We start from the raw sequence: 22,058 nt of genomic DNA on the forward strand, positions 1-22,058 counted from the left end.
TTTATTTATATTTTTGTTCTTTGCTCTGCTCTCCCCAAACTAGACTCTAAGTTCCAAGAGCATGGTCTTCCTGAAAGTTTTCCTCATTTTGCTTCCCCAGTGTCTACATCAATTCTGAGGCACAGCTGGCACTCAAGTAAGGGTAACACTTTATTTTCATAGTAACCTGAATGTGTGATTCTCTCTCCCAGGTTGGATGGGGCTGAACTTGTAGGAAAGTGCCTGCTTTTTGGTAACAGGGCTCTGGATAATGAGGAAAAGAGAGTCCAAGTTTAGGGTGGGCCTTCAGTTCCTGGCCAGGATGGACTGGAGTCACATGTGAAATGGCACAGTTCAAAGCAGCAGTCAAGTGGCAGACCAGTGGCCAGAACAGAGGGACAGATAACAGGAGAAAAACTGGGATAAGAAGAATAAACCCAGGGGGAAAGGGGCTGGAACCTATTAAGAAGGTGAAATTCTGCAGAAAGATGTGGTATACAGTAGATTTGAGAAAACAAAAAACACAAAACATTAGTAGGTCAAAAACTCACTCATAGAACATATCCACAAAGCAACAACATCTTTCCTTCCTTGGTAAGTTGCAAAAGTCAAGGAAAATAGAAAGTGATGTTTATCAGGATATTGCTATGTCTGTCAAATCTATTGCTACTCTATAAGTTTCATATAATCACAGTATGTAAGGAAGATAAACCATTTCAGGCAGAAAAAGATGAGAAAGCAGAATGCATTTGCACATACTCATTAAAATACGAAATGAAATTAATTTTTTGGAAATTAAATTGTTCACAAGCACTGGAGATAAAGACTGAATTTTAAGTGAAGGCTCTGAAGAGATATAGTCTTCATGTTGTTATCCCTTCATCTAATTATTCCTTACTACATGCGTGTGCACGAAGTTGCTTCAGTCATGTCTGACTCTTTGCAATCCTGTTGACTGTAGCCTGCCAGGCTCCTCTACCCGTGGGATTCTCCAAACAAGAATATTGGAGTGGGTTGCCATGACCTTCTCCAGGGGATCTTCCCAACCCAGGGATCAAATCCACATCTCCTGGGGCTCCTGCATTGCCGGTGGATTCTTTTCCCACTGGTCCACCAGGGAAGCCCATTCCTTACTACCCCAAAGAATTATTGAACAGCAGCCAGGTGCAGACACTGTATGAGGTATTTCACTAGTCATTTCACGTTCACTCTCACTCTTAGTGAAGTAAAAGTAAATGAAACACTTTCAAATACCTAAAGGGATATTGGTACTCAACTGAGAAAGTTAGGTTATTTATACAAATTACTGTTATATAATGAAAAAACTGCTGGGCTTCTCTGGAAGCTCAGTTGGTAAAGAATCTGTCTGCAATGCAGGAGGTTGGGAAGATCCCCTGGAGGAGGGATAGGCTACCCCCTCCAGTATTCTTGGGCTTCCCTGGTGGCTAGGTTGGTAAAGAATCTGCCTGCAATGGGGGAGACCTGGGTTAGATCCCTGGGTTTGGAAAATACCCTGAATGAGGGCATGGAAACACACTCCAGGATTTTTGCCTGGAGAATCCGCATGGACAGAGGAGCCTGGTGGGCTACAGTGCATTGGATTGCAAAGAGGTGGACATGAGTGACTAAGCACATGTATTAATAGAAACTTTAGTGCCTATAAATGTAGGGAATGCATAGAAAAGGCATCGAGGGAGCCTTCAGAGAAAGAGGAATGTTCAACCTGGCACTTGGAAAGAGAGGACTGCCATGAATAAGAGCAGGGAAAGTCTAAAACCTCCTTCAGTTAGCAGAAACACACCCCTATTATCAACTTCAGGGTAAATGGAAGCAGGGAAAAGTAAACTTGAAAGAAGCATTTAAAGTTAGATTTACTATTGTGCTAAAAGCCAAGAATTTTGTCTTAACAAGAAAAATTATAGATTTTTTAGATTTTTAATTGTATATGACAATATTTGCAGACCCCTTACAAATCATTCTCCACTATTTTGCCTTTCAATATATTTTTCTATGAGTTTCTCACTCTGAATGCAAAAATAAAACATCCAAATAGCAAAACAAGAAAACAAAAGAAACCCCAGGTGATACGGGAATGGAGGTGATGTATCATCTGTCAATTACTGCCAAGACTTCTACTCTATCTTTTTAAAATACATTCAAAAGCCCTTTCTCCTCACTAACATTTGTAGCAATCTGCCAAGATTTCCCAAAGCCTTTCATTATGCTAATGTCATCAGGAAGATGCATTTGATATTGAAAGGAACTTAATGACAAAGAAGTTTGATAGTAATTCTCTACATAATGTAAACTTTACAAAATATTTCTTTTAAAAATCCTCCCTTAAGAACAAGCTAGGAAAAGAATAGATAAATGAATATGCATAGCTGAATCATTTTGCTACACACCTGAAACTAAAACAACATTGTTACTTAACTATGTGTGTATTAGTTGCTCGGCCATGTCTGGCTCTTTATGACCCCATGGACTGTAGCCCGCCAGGCTCCTCTATCCATGGAATTCTCCAGACAAGAATACTGGAGTGGGCTGCATGCCCTTCTCCAGGGGATCTTCCCAACCCATGGGTCAAACTCAGATCTCCCACATTGTAGGCAAATTCTTTACTGTCTGTGCCCCCAGGGAAGAAGGAAAAAAAAAAAAAAGAGAGAAAGAGAAGCTAATGCATATAATTTATATACTTGGGAATGTAATATTTTTGAAATGCCAAATGCATTTCACTTCTTTTAGGCTACAAACATACTCCAGTTCAGTGGCTCTCAAATACTAGAAGAAACTTTCAATACAACTGAGGGAAGGTGAATAATCTTAAACAGAAACCTCATGTAATTTAACAGCTGGCCCATGCTGTGTGCTCAGACTCTAAAGTCATGTCCGACTCTGCCACCCCATGGACTGTACAGGCTCCTCTTTTCACAGGATTCCCCAGCTAAGAATACTGCAGTGGGTTGCCATTTCCTTCTCCAAGGGACCTTCCCAACCTAGGGATTGAACCCACGTCTCCTGCACTGGCAGGGGGCTCTTTACCACTGAGCCACCAGGAAAGCAATTAGCCATGTACTTCTTTTTAAGAAATGCTTGGTAATCATATCCATAAAATGTGAAAAGAATTATATAGAGTATTAGTGGAACTCACCTAAGAAGCTAGTTATTCCCTAAATGAAAAACAGAAAGAGCAAAACAGAAATCTGACATATTTTGTCAAATAAAACTGCAATTTCATAATGCTATTAAATTTAATAAAGAACCAAGATACAGAAGGGAGTATTCTGTGGATAGCTAAAGAAAATATGTCAGGGAAAAACTAGTTTGTCAGCATCATTGTTGAAGAATGAGGTTTAACAACCATTTCTACTACAATGACCAAGCACATCCCTCTAGCAGATAACTATTTCAAGAGATGACAATGACCATACAATCCAGGCAGGCCAAAGGCCAATTAATTCTACCTGCCTGGGTTATATTTTTCCCCAAATGACTACTTCATAATTTACTTCCATCTAGATTTCTCCATTTTGTGACCGTGAACTTCTTTTATTGTTGCTCTAGTTTTTATATTAAACTGATAAGCTGTCACTGTGGTTTTTATATCCGCCGCTTGTGAATAATACCATTTAAGTGAGTTAAGCATATAAACCAATTCAACAGATGCAGTAGCAAACTTTACTTTTATATTCCTGCAAATCTCTGAACCAAACTCTGGGTTTTCAAGGTCCTAGGAAGGCTCACGACTGAAGAGACTTAGTGGCAGCAACAGCAGCAGGAAGGCTCAACCGTCCTGTACACTAAGTGGTAAGCTGCCTTCTCCAGACCGTTCTGCTAATGCAGTTGTTAAGACTTAAAATTCTCATTCATGTAAATCTCATAGCTTATTTTCCTATCATTTGAGTTGTATCTGTGTTTCACTATACAAAAGCATGGCCTTTCTTCTCTGTAAATCGGATTAAATGTTTGGAACCTGTTTCAAAGGGTCAGATTAAATTTAGAGATTGCTTTGCTCACCCTACACCTACTAACAGGGTGGAACTCGCTGTATTCTCTGAAAGTGTTTGATGTGCTTGTTAGGTGACATTTAAATTGCTAAAGGGATCGCAAGACTTAGCCTTGCAGCTGAAGCTAATTTTTCAACAAATGACAGCATTCATCATGGGGGCAAATAGCAGCCTCTAGTATTAAAAAGAGAAAAGCAAGGAAATTACCTGATCCTTCTGATTCTAAACAATGCTGTGTCTTGGTCAGGCCCGATGCAGGGCACTTGTACTCAGGGGAATAACCTGAGACTGCGGGTTTTCTCAGGGCTATCGAGTCACTGCAGCCATGACAGTGACAAGGTGCCATTTTCCACGCTTGTCTGGACGTTTCATCTCAATGTCCGTTCGTGTGAGGATTGATGGCTCTGCAAGTGAGTGGAAAGATCAAGGTGGTTTATAATGCTGTGTCAGTCAAATCTCAAAGTTTAGCAACATTTTAATGTGAGATTTTGCCCTTGGACGAGCGCCCCTTATCAAAAGCAAGGGAGAGGAATACGCAGGTCAACATACAGGACTTATGAGTCTCAGGTTGGAAAAGAAAAAGACATCGGGCTTTAAAAGGCAGTACAAATGCACTGATTATCATTGAACAACTGAGACATTTAAGAATGACATAACTCTTGAAACATTAGATTAGCTGAAAGGATTTGTTCCATTAATTTTTAGACAGTTAACATTTCATAAAGAAAAAAAGGATAATTAGCACCAAAATTGTCTTCAATCCCATGAGAAGTTTTTGGCCTTAATACCTCATGCTACACAAAGGTTACTGTTATTTATTGCTATGCCTTCCATCTTTAATAGGAGTCTATTCAATAAAAATTACCAAGAAGTTGTTTCTGCTGCTTTCTTTAAAATCTCAAAATCAATGACTTGAAATAAATCCATCTGTTAAAGGCTATGTCTTTTGCACAGATATACTCTTGTCCAAAATACAAATTGCCTTTTTTTTCCCCCCAAGAAAGATCTGTTGTAAATAATGATTTCATTTTAAAGGGGAAGAAAAAGTGTTTAAGGACTAAGGATAGAATAATTATAGGTACACCACTCATATGTAGTGAAAATAAGATACATTTAAATAATTGAAAAAGAGCTCTTAATATGCTGTAAGCTTTGTGACCAAATATAATTTTAAAATGTACGTAGGGGTATAATTTTCATTTGTTTCCCTATAGACTACAAATAACCTTAGAAATAAATATTCAAATTTAAATTATACTATATTGAGTAATTATGCCTATGTCATCCAATGTCAACCCAATGTCATCCAATGTTAACCCACTCCAGTATTCTTGCCTGGAAAATTCCGTGGGCAGAGGAGCCCATGGTGGGCTACAATCCATGGGGTCACCAAAAAGCCAGAAACAACTGCACACACACACACATCCCCCTATTTATGTTGAAATACACAAAGATAGAAGTTCATTTGGCATTGCATTTCTACCTCTATTTGTCTACAAATCATTCATTAATTCTCCAAGCATATCCCATAGTAAAAGACAAACAAAAAAAAAAGTATTCAACTTCCATAAGTTGTTAACGTAGTACATAGACAAAAACTAAAATCCATTTAGAAATAGGTAAGAAATATGCAATGCTGCACACAATAAAAGACTTTGCATAGTCTTTTGAAAATGAGGATATCAAATTCTCCCATGAAAACCAGTGCTGTGTAAAATTTTTCTGATATTTAAAGAGGAACTGCAGTGCAAATGTAATGACCAACTACATTACAATACTAACTTTTGCAGTTTTGTCCCTTTACAATTTTTATGTAATTTGCAGGGTTTTAGACTATATTTTATATTTTGCTTTTGTTTTGTTTTGGATAACCTCAAGAGAAATGGTAAGTGTGCTCTTAAAGGAGAATTGAATTTTAACTGAAAAAAAATTAAATGGCAATAAATTATTGCAACATATTTAGATTTTTTTTTTCTGACATAGTTCTCTATTACAGTGTGCGCATTGTCTTATACTAATTACAAGTAAGGGAAACGATCCATTGCCATCTCTAATAGGCAATAGTTATTCAATGATCACAGGCTGAATTTAAAGTGCATATTGTTATTAAGGAAAAGACACTTGATTTATTTATTATTATAGCTGGAATTATTTTATGCATTATTAACTAAAATTTTCCTTTGTTCAGCTTATTATATTGCAGACCTAAAGGCTTATAATATATGCTCATGGTCACCCCTAAAGAGGCTTCTTCCCATTTGAACAATGTTCCTGAGATTCATCAATGTTTTCAACGCATACCCTGGGTATTCATCTTGTTTAGTAATATTCCACTGTATGGAAACAATAGTTTCTTTATCCTTTTATTCTAGATGAACAGCTTGATTGTTTCCAGAGCCCAGATCTGTGCATAAGTTTAAGGTATTAGTTCACCAGGGCTGCCATAGCAAACTAATACATTAGTTTGGCTCAAAATCACAGAAATTCAGAGTCTATAAGTCGAAAATTAAGGTGTTGGTGGGCCCATGCTCGCTCTGCTGCCTCTGGGAGAATCAGTTTTTGATGCTACTGGTTTCCGGTATCTGTGGGCATCCCTTTACCTGCAGATGCCTCATTCCAATCTCTCTGTCCTCACATGGTTCTCCCTGTGCAGCTGTGTCTTCACATGATATTTTTCTCTTATTAGAAGGACATCAGTCATATTTGATTAGACACACCCTAATGAACTCATTTCAATTAACTTGATTTCATCTGCAAAGACCCTATTTCTAAATGAGTCACATTCACAGGTTCCCAACATATTTTTCAAGGGACACAATTCAACCTGTAACAGCTGTTAACAAAAATTCTGTAAAAGTCTTTACATGACATGTTTTCATTTTTTCTTGTTTTAACTCCTAAAAATAGAATTGCTTCTTCATATAAAGTATACACTAAAAGTAGTTTTTTTTTCCCATTTTATAGCCATCCTATTAAAATATGAGAGCTTCAGTTTTCTTGTTTCCCTGAAAACACTAAGGACTACAGTATCAGTCCCTATAAGTTAAGCAACTGCTGCTGCTGTTGCTAAGTCGCTTTAGTCGTGTCCAACTCTGTGCGACCCCATAGACAGAAGCCCACCAGGCTCCCCGTCCCTGGGATTCTCCAAGCAAGAACACTGGAGTGGGTTGCCATTTCCTTCTCCAAGGCATGAAAGTGAAAATGAAAGTGAAGTCGCTCAGTCATGTCCGACTCTTAACGACCCCATGGACTGCAGCCCACCAGGCTCCTCCATCCATGGGATTTTCCAGGCAAGAGTACTGGAGTGGGGTGCCATTGCCTTCTCTGAAGTTAAGTGACTAGATGGTGGTATATCATTGTGACTTTTAATTTGAGAACAATGATGTAACAATTTTGTAGTTGTTTAGTGGGGATTTATGTATTTAGCTCACTTAATGTTGAGCTACATTCAGTTCACTTCAGTTCAGTTCAGTTGCTCAGTCGTGTCTGACTCTTGGCGATCCCATGGACTGCAGCACACAAGGCCTCCCTGGCCATCACCAGCTCCTGGAGTTGACTCAAACTCATGTCCATTGAGTTGGTGATGCCATCCAACCATCTCATCCTCTGTCGTCCCCTTCTCCTCCCACTTTCAATCTTTCCCAGCATCAGGGTCATCTGTTCAAATGAGTCAGTTCTTTTCATCAGGTGGCCAAAGTATTGGAGTTTCAGTTTCAACATCAGTCCTTCCAATGAACACCCAGGACTGGTCTCTTTTAGGATGGACTGGTTGGATCTCCTTGCAGTCCAAGGGACTCTCAAGAGTCTTCTCCAACACCACAGTTCAAAAGCATCAATTCTTTGGTACTCAGCTTTCTTTATAGTCCAACTCTCACATCCATACATGACCACTGGAAAAACCATAGCCTTGACTAGATGGACCTTTGTTAACAAAGTAATGTCTCTGATTTTTAATATGCTGTCTAGGTTGATCATAACTTTTCTTCAAAGAAGTAAGCGTCTTTTAATTTCATGGCTGCAGTCACCATCTGCAGTGATTTTGGAGCCCCCCAAAATAAAGTCTGTCACTTTCCACTGTTTCCCCATTTATTTGCCATGAAGTGATGGGACCGGATCCCATGATCTTAGTTTTCTGAATATTGAGTCTTAAGCCAACATTTTCACTCTCCTCTTTCACTTTCATCAAGAGGCTCTTTAGTTCTTTTTCACTTTCTGCCATAAGGGTGGTGTCATCTGCATATCTGAGGTTATTGATATTTCTCCCATTAGACTACTACATTTCTATTGTTCTCAACTTCTAGCATACTTCTTAGAACTATAGTGTATATGATCAGAATACTTGTTTTATCAACTGGTCCTCTATCCTATTTTACTTATTGCATTTATTTGTAAGAAATGGGTTAAAAACAAACAGAGCTATCATATTATTTTCAATATTTTCTTGTGTTTCATTTTTACTTTATAAACATTTTTACTTTATAAATTTCAACATTGTATATTCATGTGTATAATGTATTATATTGGTTATATCTTCATTGTGATAATAGGTTAATGTTTACACATTTGGCATTGTTCTTAAAATATTTTCCCACTTTGTTCCTTCATGCAGGAGAGAATTTTTCTTACAACACTGGTTTTAGTTTTCCTTACCTTTAGGGATCCTGACCAATACTTTGTTCACCATCAATCTCATTATTTTCATTTCAACTCAAGATATCCATTGTTTGTTCTTTTGTCAAATGTCATTATTTTCCTAATTCTTTTGTGTGTGCTTAGTCACTCAGTCATGTCCTACTCTTTGTGACACATGAACTGTAGCCTGTCCAGCTCCTTTGTCCATGGGGATTCTCCAGGCAAGAATATTGGAGTGGGTTGCCATACGTTCCTTCAGGGGACCTTGCATCCCAGGGATCCAACCCAGGTCTCCTGCATTGCAGGTGGATTCTTTACCATCTGAGCCACCATGGATGCCCATGAATATTGGAGTGGGTAGCCTATCCCTTCTCCAGGAGATCTTCCCGACCCAGGAATCAAACTGGGGTCTCCTACATTGCAGGAAGATTCATTACCAACTGAGCTACCAGGAAACCCTGATTCTTTTAATATCTATTAATTAAAAGTCCATGTTGTGCTTAGTCGCTCAGTCATGTCTGACTCTTTGCAACCCCATGGACTGTAGCCCCCCAGGCTCCTTTGTCCACGAGGATTCTCCAGGTAAGAATACTGGAGTGGGCTGCCATACCCTCCTCCAGGGGATCTTCCGAACCCAGGGATCAAACTGGGGTCTCCTGCATTGTCAGGAGGATTCTTTACTAACTGAGCCACCAAGGTAGTGCAATTAAGTCTACTATGACATTATTCAGGACAAGTAAATATATTTTCCTTTTAAAATTTTCTCTATAGAAATAACAAATTATTATGAATATCAAGAAGTTAATACTTCAAAATATAACATCTATAACCAGTGGTCCCTTATGATTCTGTATAACTATCAAGGCCTCATAATTATCAATTACATCAATTTATTTGACATGAAGCTTAATTCTAAACTCTTTAAACCCTTTCCTATTCCTTTGAAAATAGAGCTTATTTTCAGTACTAATAGAAACATTAGTACTGTAGTTATCCATTTGACATTTTGACTACATACTATATATAAAAGAGGACTGTTTATTTCTCTTCAGTTTCAGGTCAGCTTTTACATTACATAAAAATTTTCTAAAGGTATCTATTTTAAAAACAAAATCCTGCCTGTCAATTTTTTTTCTTTTTTATAGTTACACTATGAGACCTAGCAAAAATTATTTAATTCTGGGTATTAATGCTAAACATTGTCACTTTTTCTAAAGTTAAAAGACAAATCATCATGCTGTCATGCAATGCATACATTTCTAAATATCAGGCTTTATGTATACCTTCTGAAGAGACTCAACATTTATATTTGAGTTACACATCCTTTTGTTCTTGTTTTTCTCCCCCAAAGAAATGCAGCTGTTACATTGTTCCTTTTTTATAAAGTCCTTTCCCTGAAATAAAGTTATCCAGAAGCCACAAAGTTCTTTCCCCAGACAGATTGTAACTTTTCACCAATCCCCAACAGCACAGAAAATGGTAACATCTGCATTTAAATGACTTATTTATTCAACTCCTTCATATAAAAGTGCACTAAACCTAAAATTCAGTTCTGGAACGCTGCTCTGAACCTAGAGGACATCCCATTTCATATAGTGGCTCCCACAACTTGTCTCTGGTAACTGTCAAACCAGTAATCTATACAGTGCTGCATTGCAGCATCATTCAAATGCGGCATCTTGGAAAGCCTAATAAGAAACTAGACTGTAAAGTAGGCTTTTCTAAAATGGAAAAAAAAATCTTATTACTTTGTGAGACTATCTGCCATCCTTTCAAAACATCTTCACTAAACTCGTTCCCTCTGGCTCCAATGATTGTTCCTCACCATCTGTTCATTAAAACGGGTGCTAATCATTAACATTTAGTAGCCACTTTGGAGACAATTTCAAAATATATTTTCTATAATTTCAAGTACATTCAGTCACACTTATTCAGTTGAGCAGCCTCTGTCATAAGTAAACCGTATTTCTGTGTATAAAAATATCACTAATTACCAATTTAGTTGAATTAAGTGAATATTGAGAGCTTACGATATGTGCAGAATTTGGCTATAGTTAGTGTAAGAGATAAAAAACAATTAAGATTTGGATCTTTCTTAAGGAAATTTCCAAGGCATATATTATGACAAGACAGAATTATAATCAAGAAGAAAGAATGTCCTGAGTAGTCCAGAATATTGTTATCACTGTATTCAAGATAGCTTTGTTATTATTCAGGTAATCGAAGAAAACTTCAAAAAGGAGAGTGTATTTCAGCTGACATCAAATCTGAGGTATTTTATAGTCTAATTTATAAAATATAGATTTTAAATTTTAGAATACAGCAATGGTGTGGGAATGGGTATAGAAAAAGAGTTCAGAAAATAAGACATCCCTGTGTGTGAGTGAAGAATTTTTGGAACAATGTTAAAAATTCCTAATAGTTTATTTATATTAGGTAATAGTGGGATATGAAAGCTACACTAATGAGACACTTGTATTCTACGGAAAATGCGTAAAACACCACAGGTTTACTGAGGTTATACAACCCTTGTTTTAAAACATAACTTTCAGTAGGTGACAGAAGAAATGGATATAAAACAACTAAGAAGACTAGAGGGCTTCCCTGGTGGCTCAGATGGTAAAGGGTCTACCTGCAATGTGGGAGACCAGGGTTTTAACCTTGAGTTGGGAACCATGGGTACAGTCCGTGGGGTCACAAAGAGTCAGATACGACTGAGCAACTTCAATAATTAAGGAGACCATGGCACTAGTGAAATAAAGTGAAAGCTAACATTGTGATGATGACATTAGGAATATATATATATATATATATATATATATATATTATAGGCATTCTAAGTTTGTGTAAGTGAAAATAGTAATTACTGCTCAGAAGTATTGATTTCTACCATAAGTATGCTAAAAGCAATATAGGAATACTAAGGAATTGCTTTCATGTTTATCTGCAGGAAGTTTACCTTCTTTTATGTCTAAAACCCATGAGACAGTATTTTGTGTCTTTACGACTCACTGTATGAATGGGTCCCATGCAGAATCATATCCATCATAATTTAAAAGTCCGTCTTTCCAGAAGTGTAATTTTATCTCGCTTATTCAACTCTACGAAGAGCTCTGTATTTCATAATCACATACTCATCCCTTCCTCTTCTTCTCCCATTCACTTAATCATTTCCATTTGTTGCAAAGTCCAATCAATTCTTCTTTAAAAGAATCTCATAAAGAGTATCACTTTTCTTCATGTTACCATATTAATCTTCCAAAGGGGAAAGTGTGTGTAGAGAGAGAGGTGGGAGGCAGCGTGGCATTGTGAGTGGCATCCATAAACCTAGCAGTCAGGGAAAGCAACCAAGCTCCTAGTCCAAGTTCTGCTACATTCTAACTGCAACATTGATCTAGTTGATTAACCTCTTTTACTTTGATTTCTTCTTTATTAGCAGGAAAATAATAATAGTTTGTCTTTTCAACAATCAATGTCAGAGTGCCATAAAAATGCTACATAACAAACGACAGTAATACCCTGTTATACCTCCCATGCAGGTATTTCTTACTCACGTGTCCCCAGAAGAGCAACATTTCAGCTGCCTTAGACTGGTAGTGCCTGCAAACTGCACATTTGGTCCTGACCTACTTTGTGTATCTTTTGTAGTTTTTTTTTCCTATCATAACAATTTCAACAAACTTAGAGACTTAAAACAACACATTTATTCATCAGTTCTGTGGGTTAGAACTGTGCGCTGGCTCTGTGTTTCTCTAAGGGAAAATCCGATTCTCTACCACTCTAATTGTCGGCAGTTTTTTTAAAGACACAAAGAGTGATTGAGGGCATTCAAACCAAATTTAGTCGTGAATATAATTCACAGACAGGTACCAAGCAAAATGTGGAGGTTTACTGTCAAGATTTACAAGTCGATATGTTTTACCCTGATGTCAGGGCACTCCACAACAGGCCTCTAGTATGCCTACAAATCTTGCTTGGTGGTGGTGGTTTAGACACTAAGTCATGTCCAATTCTTGCAACTCCACGGGCTGTAGCCCTCCAGGCTCCTTTGTCCATGGGATTTCCCAGGCAAGAACACTGGAGTGGTTTGCCATTTCCTTCTCCAGGCAAAGCTTGCTGAGTGAAACCAAATAACCAGGGCTGCAACATTATTTTCATCCAGAAGAGGATCATTTTATACTTCTGGACATTACAAAAAATAAGATAATTATGCAAAAAATTAACAGGGTTCCTGTTTGTACCTGATTGCCTCCCGGCAACAAAAAGAAGGTATTCTTTTAAGGCTTGCCAGTACTCTTGCCTGGAAAATCCCATGGATGGAGGAGCCTGGTAGGCTGCAGTCCATGGGGTCGCTGAGAGTAGGACACGACTGAAGCGACTTAACAGCATGGCCTTCCTAGGTGGCCCAGTGGCAAAGAATCTGCCTGCAATGCAAGAGACATGGGGTCAATCCCTGGGGAAGATGGATAGATCCTCTGGAGAAGGAAATGGTAACCCTCTCCAGTATTCTTGCCTGGGAAATCCCAAGGACAGAGGAGCTTAGTGGGCTACAGTCCATGGGGTCGCAGACAGTCGGACATGACTGAAGCGACTAAACAAGGGCAATAACAAAAGGCTTGGCTGTACAATACAAATCCTTAAGCTTTTGGTTCCTCAGCTGTGATACTGCCCATCCAGTGTATGCAGCATTCAGCTAGATATCCCACATTGCCACATGGGTTAGGGGAATCGAGTACAAATATTTTGATCTTCCTGCTGCTTGTTGCTGTGATTGATTAATATAGTTTTATTTCTGGCACAGGAATCTCTTGGGTTTTTTTTGCCAGCATCCATGGAACTGTGGTAGGTTAACTTGTCAGAAAGCAAGGTTATTTTGCTGCTTCTACTGCTTCTAGAATCTCTGCTTTGTCAAATTTATCTGAGTGACAACCCCACAGCAGGTCACATAGATAACACATCGCTGCAAATATATTATATATGCGTTTTGGGCCACATGGTGCAGCTTGCAGGATCTTAGCTTCCCTGACTAGGGATTGAATCAGGTCCCTCCACAGAGAAAGTGTGAGTCTTAACCTGCGGGACCACGAAATGTATCACTGAATATTCATATTATGGCCAAACATAAGGTGTGGAAGCCAAGACAGTGAGTGTTAAGTAGTTCACCTTGTTTACAGGGCTTATAGAAAGCAGATGAAAGACTGGGATTCAGGCAGTCTGGCTCCAAAGCTATACTCTTGACCAAGCTTCTGTATAATGAAAAGATTATGAATGTTGGAAACAGACACATCTGTGTTAATATCTGGGCTTACTGCTATTCTATTTTTGGATCTAGACAAATTATGTGGACTTCTAAGCCTCATTTCCTGCAATAGTGGAATATTTTGCCTATTTTGAAGCGTGTTTATGTGAATTAAATCAGATCATAGAGGTGGTATCTCTTTGCACAGTACTTGGCCTAGTATTGGCTCTTGGTAAATTTTAATGTCCTTTATCCAAGACTTCTAAAAAATGTATGTGGCTTCAACTATTTTATGTTTAACCTTGTAGGTCTTTAAAATGTTAAGTTTATGTTCTCATTTTGTATAACAGCTTTTTCAAAATTATTTTGCATTTCAAAAACTCATTTTTTCCACTACCTAGTTCAACGATAAAAGTGAAAAAGTCCTATATTATCACATTCTGTGCTTTTTGAAATAACTCTCCAAACAGAGGATTAAATGAAAATTCCCTGACTCTCAGATGTACCTAAGAATAAATGTTAGATGTGGTCATATAATTTAATGTTTTAAAAATGACACTTGCTGCAATCATTTACTTAGGAGGCCAACTAATTCTTAGGAGATAGGTATTATAACTCTTCATTACTGATGATTATAAATTCCAACTTTTTATAACACACATATAAAATCCTGACTTCATAATGCTTTTCCAATCAGTTAACAATGTGTTTGTTATAAAGGAAGCTATAATGCCTTGATGAAAATACTGAATAGTTCATAAAATCCATGCAGCTTGAATTGGTCTCATAATCTCTTTGCAGTTAGGGAACAAAGTGGTTTATGTTATTGCATGTATTATTACTGATTCTGATCATTTAATTATCAGTTAAGTTTAATCCAAATATTAACTTTGAGAGCTCATGCATATTTTAGAACAAATATAAACAAGAAGACACCTTGGGGAATGGTTTATTATATTGATATAATTAAACTGCAGGCTGCCAATTAAGAACACGTGTATTATTGTGAATTCCTAGGCTTCAAGACAAATAAAATTATATAAATTCAAAGAAAACTGCTTAACTGAAAATTGAAAGGAAAAAAAAAACTTTCAAGTGACAGTTTATAAGCAAACAATGCAATTAAAATCTTTTCTGTATTAAAAGAATGAAGTCTTAGACCATAACAAGATAAATAATTCAATTAATAATTAATTATCAAATAATACATTGCTCTATTTTTAAATTTGGGACTAAGTTTTTATGTAATAGATAAGGGAAAATTTGAGAATTACAGAGCACAGAAATGATCTCTCAGCATCTTTGTTCACAATGAGTGTATATTTCTGATACAGACTTCCTTCTCACAGGCGGCCAGCTTTCACAACAATTACAGAAGGACATGATATCAGAAGTTCCCGGCACACTATGAGAGGAAAGACAGCCATGTTTTCTTTCTTTCCCATCACCTAACTTTAGGAACTTCACCAAGAATCCCAAGATTAAGCATAGAGGATTCTTTAAATAAAATAATTCAATTTGCATCATTCACTTTTCACGTCACCTGACTTATGTTCCTAAATGTTTTATCTGCCATCTTAAACTCCAGTACTCTTGCCTGGAAAATCCCATGGATGGAGGAGCGTGGTAGGCTGCAGTCCATGAGGTCACTAAGAGTCGGACGTGACTGAGCGACTTCACTTTCACGCACTGGAGAAGGAAATGGCAACCCACTCCAGTGTTCTTGCCTGGAGAATTCCAGGGACGGGGCAGCCTGGTGGGCTGCCGAACACGGGGTTGCACAGGGTCGGACACGACTGAAGTGACTTAGCAGCAGCAGCAGCAGCAGCTATCTTAAAAGTTTGCTATATATTTCATTTTGTCCTTATCCTGTTAAAGTTTAGCTTTCTTACAAATTGGGCTTTCCAGGCTAACTATCCAATAAGCTAATGACTACTCTAAGAAAACACAGTAACCAAGCAACAATCTTCATATATATTTAAAGTACAAGACAATAGATATGGGGTCTACTCTTGTTACAGGGAGTTAGGAAGTAAACGGTTCTTGAAGAGCAGCATTCCTGCATGGAGCCAAGACAGACACTGTGATGAATACTGTGGTTGACTCAATTTTGAATTAACTATGGATCCACTGTGAAATGCACAGGTAACATAAGGAATCTATAAATTTAAAAAAACATAATTTTTCTATTCCCTTTCACATTCATTTAAACAGCGTCCATTAGGCATTAATTTAAAAACGAATACCTCTGCCTATGGTGTCTTTGAAACAGTGGCTGTGACACCCAATAGAATTGCTTATTATTCAGAGTTTTAAGATATCTAAATTTGGAAACAAAATTTTAGTTTTGAATGATGTTACTCTACCAAGAATTGTACTGCTACTTAGCTAAACATTTTAAAATTTATTCTTAAGTGATAAAATTGTAAAGTTTGTATAATAATCCTAGAATATAAGATCTTATCTTTTTATAAGTGTCAACTGTGAAGTTTCCTTGGAAGAACTTAATTGTTAAGACAAATTTGAGCAAAGACAGGTAAAGCCTCATATTTAATTGGCATACATTCATCTAAGCCTTCCAAACTCTGTAGTCAGTACACGGTGATAGTCTAAATATGAATGTACCTAATTGGTAGAAATCTCTTAATTACTGAAAGCTTTGGTTCAAACAGATGCAAATACAAAGGTCAGTGTGACCAACTGGGTGAACAATTTTAATCCGTGTGAAGTACAAGAGAATTAAAGGCCTAGACACAGGTGTGTGGAAGGAAAAGTCAGTGGCAAAAATCATGATTTAAAAGTGTGCTCAGGGTGTCCTAGAAACTTACTTCCATGACGATACAAGAATGCAAATGGCATGCTTTTAAAAAGTCACAATAAAACGTCAGGAAGACTAGATCAGACTTGTGATGTCAAAATCTGCCCTTGTTAATGGGATCTGGATATTTATGATGAAAAAGCTTCCTAATTTGAGCTAAGAGAAGTTTTGTAATTAGACATGTTTGACACACATTATAGATATTCAAATTATGACCCTTAAGAAGAGCAAAACTGCTCACACACACACACACACACACACACACTTACCTCTATGATAATCTGCATCATATTTAATGATGAAGCCTTTACTTTTATGTGGAAATAGTAGGAAAAAGTAAAATTAAATGAATAATACACAATTAAAACCTGACAGAAATATTTAACTCTGTAGAGTCTGATGAGACAAAAATTTTTTTTCTAAACTGTACCAAATTGAACTTAGACTTTGCAGACAAGTATACATTATTCAGTTGAAGGCTTACAAATTAGAACCTTCCAAGTCAAACTTCTTGATTTAATATAATAGGTTTATCAACAGGAACAGAACTTGAAGAACAGTAACTGTGCAGTCTCAACTTAACGTGGACTCGGTTTATTTACATAACAAGATCTTGGACTTTACACCAATAAAATAATAGGATGAGTCTTTTTCAAAGTTCTGGAGACAATGAATATATTTTACATGTGGAAATAACAGAGTTTGTGGCCAGCCAGTAAAACTATAGTAGATTAAAAATTGTCATGCATATTTTTTTTGATACTTTTCTCACTGAGTGTTGGAACTCACCTCGAACCTGGGTTGGCCTGAGTGACTAGTCTGACCAATAGAAAGGTGGAGAGTGATACATAAGGGACTTCTGAGCCTAAGTGATAAGAAGACTTTTAGCTTTCACCCGGGCTTGGAATATTCATCCTGGGACCCCAGTTACCTTCCCACTGGAGGACGCCCAGGCCCACACAGCTCTGTGCAAAGTCCCAGGAGGAAAGGACATGAGTCTTCCAGCTGGTGCCTCTGGCTGAGCCGTCAGGTAACTACCTGCATCATGTGTGAGCCTCGTGGACAAGGGCTCCTGAGCCACACGTGAGCCACGTCTGCTGTTACTCTGTGCAGGTGAGAAGGGCTGCTCTCCAAGCCCTTCCCAGTTGCAGGATTATGGGCAGAACAAATACTTCATGTTCTTTTCAGTTACAACTTTGCCAAACACAGTAGATAATCGACACACTTCTCAGACTGCCTCCACACTGAAATATGCTCGTGTCTTTATATTCTCAGGCCTCATATCCAAAGCGTTCACTTGATTTTCTTCTAATCTTGTCTCCAAAGCTTATCCAGGTCTATGAGCACATGTGCAGACAGATTTACATTCCTACTGAAGTTTAGGAAATTTGAAGAGGTTCTCAGGCCCATTATTTAGACTCTCAGCTCAGTTGTGTCTGACTCTGTGTGACCCCATAGACGTCAGCCCACCAGGCTCCCCCACCCCTGGGATTCTCTAGGCAAGAATACTGGAGTGCCATTTCCTTCTCCAATGCATGAAAGTGAAAAGTAAAAGTGAAGTCGCTCAGTCATGTCTGACTCCTAGTGACCTCATGGGTCACAGGCCACCAGACTCCTCCATCCATGGGATTTTCCAGGCAAGAATACTGGAATGGGGTGCCATTGCCTTCTCCGATGGATCTCTCTAGGACACTGGCAATCTTTCTGGAGACTGTGTTTAGAAGAGAGTTGATAATTCCTCTATTCTGAGTTTCCCAAACATAAACGGACCCATGCTCAATTATGTTTGACTCTTTGAGAACCCATGGACTGTAGTTAGCCAGGCTCCTCTGTCCATGGAATTTTCCAGGCAATAATACTGGAATGGGTTTCCATTTCCTATTCCAGAAACATAAATGGAGGTTTCTTTTATTTATTTATTTATTTTTTCATTTTCTTTCTAGATTCAGGAGCTACAGATTTTACACACACATTGAAGCTCAGGTTACGCTCTATCCATTTCTCATCAGCTGGATTAGATTTAATCCTCTTTGAAGAAGGGCTTTTCTTTCCATACATCATTCTACACTATCCCTTTTTTCTGAGTTCTGAATTTTTGGGGGCAACATTTTCAAAATTCTCAGCCCATGGGGCTGAAAAACATATTTAATAAAATTAAATCTTGAAGTTGAAGCCCCTCCTTAGGTAGAGCTTTTCTTTTATGCATTGCCAGAGTCTCTTTTAGAACTCAATATTAGGAAGCAGATTCATTTTCAACTATATCATTCTTCACTAGACGGTATATATAAAAAAACCTTGCTTATTGAGTCAACAGTGGGAGCACTATCATGAGCACAGGGAAGTAAAGGTAGATCAACTTTGATTTTTACTCAAAATAGTCTTAATAATAATAATAGTAATAACAGACTGTCTGCTTTTATAGACAAGCTTATAATAGAAATTTTTTGTAAACCAGGAAACAGTGTCTTGCATTAATGTTACCAGCTAATAATCAAATCGCCAGGAGTACTTAGAGCCTCAAAAATGTTTTATCTATTTAATTTTCATCCTTACCCCCAAATGTCACTGGCTTTTTGTACAAGTGCAATTACAGGAAATTGCTCTAGCAGAAAGATTTTTGGCAATCACTGTAAAAACCGATCAATAGTACATCAAGCTCACGGTGGTGTAAACTTTAATGGAAGGAGTGAACATGTTTGCTATAAATGATTCTCAACAGAAATGCTGGCAATTATACAAAATATTTAAACCTCAGGTGTCACTTGGGCAGCAATGGGGGGGGGTAAGTTATGAGAAGTAAGCCTAATAGATTTAACTCTCAGAACCTAAATATAGCAATATTCAGGATGATATTTTGTGAAAATAAACTATTTCTATAGTTTATATATTCTATATAATCTCTCCTTTCTATATTTTTATGTTCTAATTAATTTTAATTGGATAATAATTACTTTACAGTATTGTGATGACTTTTGCCATACATCAACATGAATCAGCCACAGGTATACATGTGTCCCCCCTTCATACTGAAGCCCCTTCCCACTTTCCTCCTCACTCTATCCTTCTGGGTTGTCCCAGAGCACTGACTTTAGGTATCCTGCTTCATGAATCAATCTTGCACTGGCCATCTGTTTTACATACAGTAATGTACATGTTTCAATGCTTTTCTTGCAAATCATCCCACCCTCACCTTCTCCCACTGAGTTCAAAAATCTGTTCTTTATATCTGTGTCTCCTTTGCAGCTCTGCCTTAGTCAATAGCAACGTTAAAGTCTAAACTTTCTTCCGCAATTTGGGAGGCTTTTGACAGACGGGGGCAGTACTTCTGGAGTTCTTCCAACAATAATGATTAACCAAGTCAAGTAAGTGAAGAAGGTTGCCTGGAGGGTGAGGCATCTATATAAATATGCCTTAGATTTCCTTCAGTTTCTCTTCTCTATCTCTGGTCTGATGTCCTTAACCCTTATATTTGTGTACTATGTTTAAAATATCTAATCTCTGGCAGTGGTGTAACTAAACTTTATTTCTTTTTAAATTTGACATCACACATTACCAGTGAACTAGTATCCTAAGGTAAATCAGATTCTAAAAAAGGCAACTCTAATATACATGATGCATTGAAGATATAATTTTGTTTTGGTGAATTTTCTGCTTCTCCTTGACAACTGGTGGTCATGATCAAAGGAGGAAAAAAAAGAACATATATGAATGGTGGGTGTTCTAATATTGGCTGATAAATAAATGATTGAAATTTAGAACATTTTTCTTACAGAAATAATATTCACAAATTTTTGAAAACTTGTACTTTCTTAGTGTGACAGGATTAAAGTTCAATGTTGCTATTTGACCAGTGATTTCTGAAAACCACCTAGAAGGTCACCTTGAGTCAATGGACACTTATCTATAACAGATTAAAGTGTTTAGTTCACAAGAAATACAAGGATAGTTTTAGAAAACTTGAAAAAAAATACATGATTTCCAAATCAACAGCCAACATGATGTCCATTGATAAAGCTGTTCTATTAAAACAAGCATTATAATTTCCCTTAGTTTTACTTTTGAAATCTTTATTATTTTAAATAAATTGGAAAGAGATATAATATTCATTTATTCAAGAATACTTACTGATAACCTGCCATGTGTTTGGACTGGGACTCAGTCTCGAAACTGCTGCTGCTGCTTCTAAGTCACTTCAGTCGTGTCCAACTCTGTGCGACCCCATAGACGGCAGCCCACCAGGCTCTCCTGTCCCTGGGATTCTCCAGGCAAGAACACTGGAGTGGGTTGCCATTTCCTTCTCCAATACATGAAAGGGGAAAGTGAAAGTGAAGTCGCTCAGTCGTGTCCAACTCTTCGAAACCCCATGGACTGCAGCCTACCAGGCTCCTCCGTCCATGGGGTTTTCCAGGCAAGAGTACTGGAGTGGGGTGCCATTGCCTTCTCCGAGTCTAGAAACTAGAAATGCAATTATGAATGGTGAAAAAAAGGACTCTGCCCTTGTGCAGCTACATTTCATTTGATAATCACAAATGGAGACAGGTGATTTCTGATTTGGGCAGAAAATGTCTCCCTGGATAGTGATAAATATCATTTAATGCTAAGAAAGTACTGTCCACATTAATACACTGAAAAATAATGTTCCCAAAAGAATCAACATCTTGCTTGTGTAATGGTACTCATTTGAGAATGAGCTTGATATGTCCAGGGATAGAAAAGAAAGAGTTACTAGAACACCAAGAAAAGAGCATATAAGGTAAAAGATGACATCAGTCGGAAGATCTAAGTCATTTAGGTTTTGAAGGTCATTGTAAGGAGTTTGTATTTTCATCTAAATACCGTTATTTGAGAGGTTTTAGAAGATCCCCTTTATTACATGGCAAGATATTTAAATAGGAATTAGTTGCAATAAACACGAAGACTATGAAAACAGCAAAATAAAGGCTACAACCTTCAAATTCATAGCTTTTATATACACATCTGCTAAATGATTTTGAGAGAAAATTCCAGTCAAAATGCCGGCAATAACATCAGACTTCTTATGAAATAGAAGAACAAGAGACAACATCTGTAAGGATACAGAATATCTGCTATTTAGAGCATCGTTCAGCAGGAATAGCTTTATATTGAAACACAATGAGAAAAAAATAACAGGCAAAAATGTCAGAACCTCAAGTATTGATACAGTAATTACTGAATGCAGGAATATGATCTTGAATTAGAACCAAAAAAATTCAGTAATTTTTTCATGCAATCGGATATATTACAGTGGACTGCTTTTCAATGTCTAAGTCTTGGGGTAATCAGGGCTGTTTTGTTTCTTTCTCTCATTTTGCAGTTGATGAATAAAATGAACCCATTTGTGTCAATCAAGAAAAAATTTCCA

This window comes from Bos javanicus, chromosome 24, assembly GCF_032452875.1.
Source record: "Bos javanicus breed banteng chromosome 24, ARS-OSU_banteng_1.0, whole genome shotgun sequence".
Classification (NCBI taxonomy): Eukaryota; Metazoa; Chordata; class Mammalia; order Artiodactyla; family Bovidae; genus Bos; species Bos javanicus.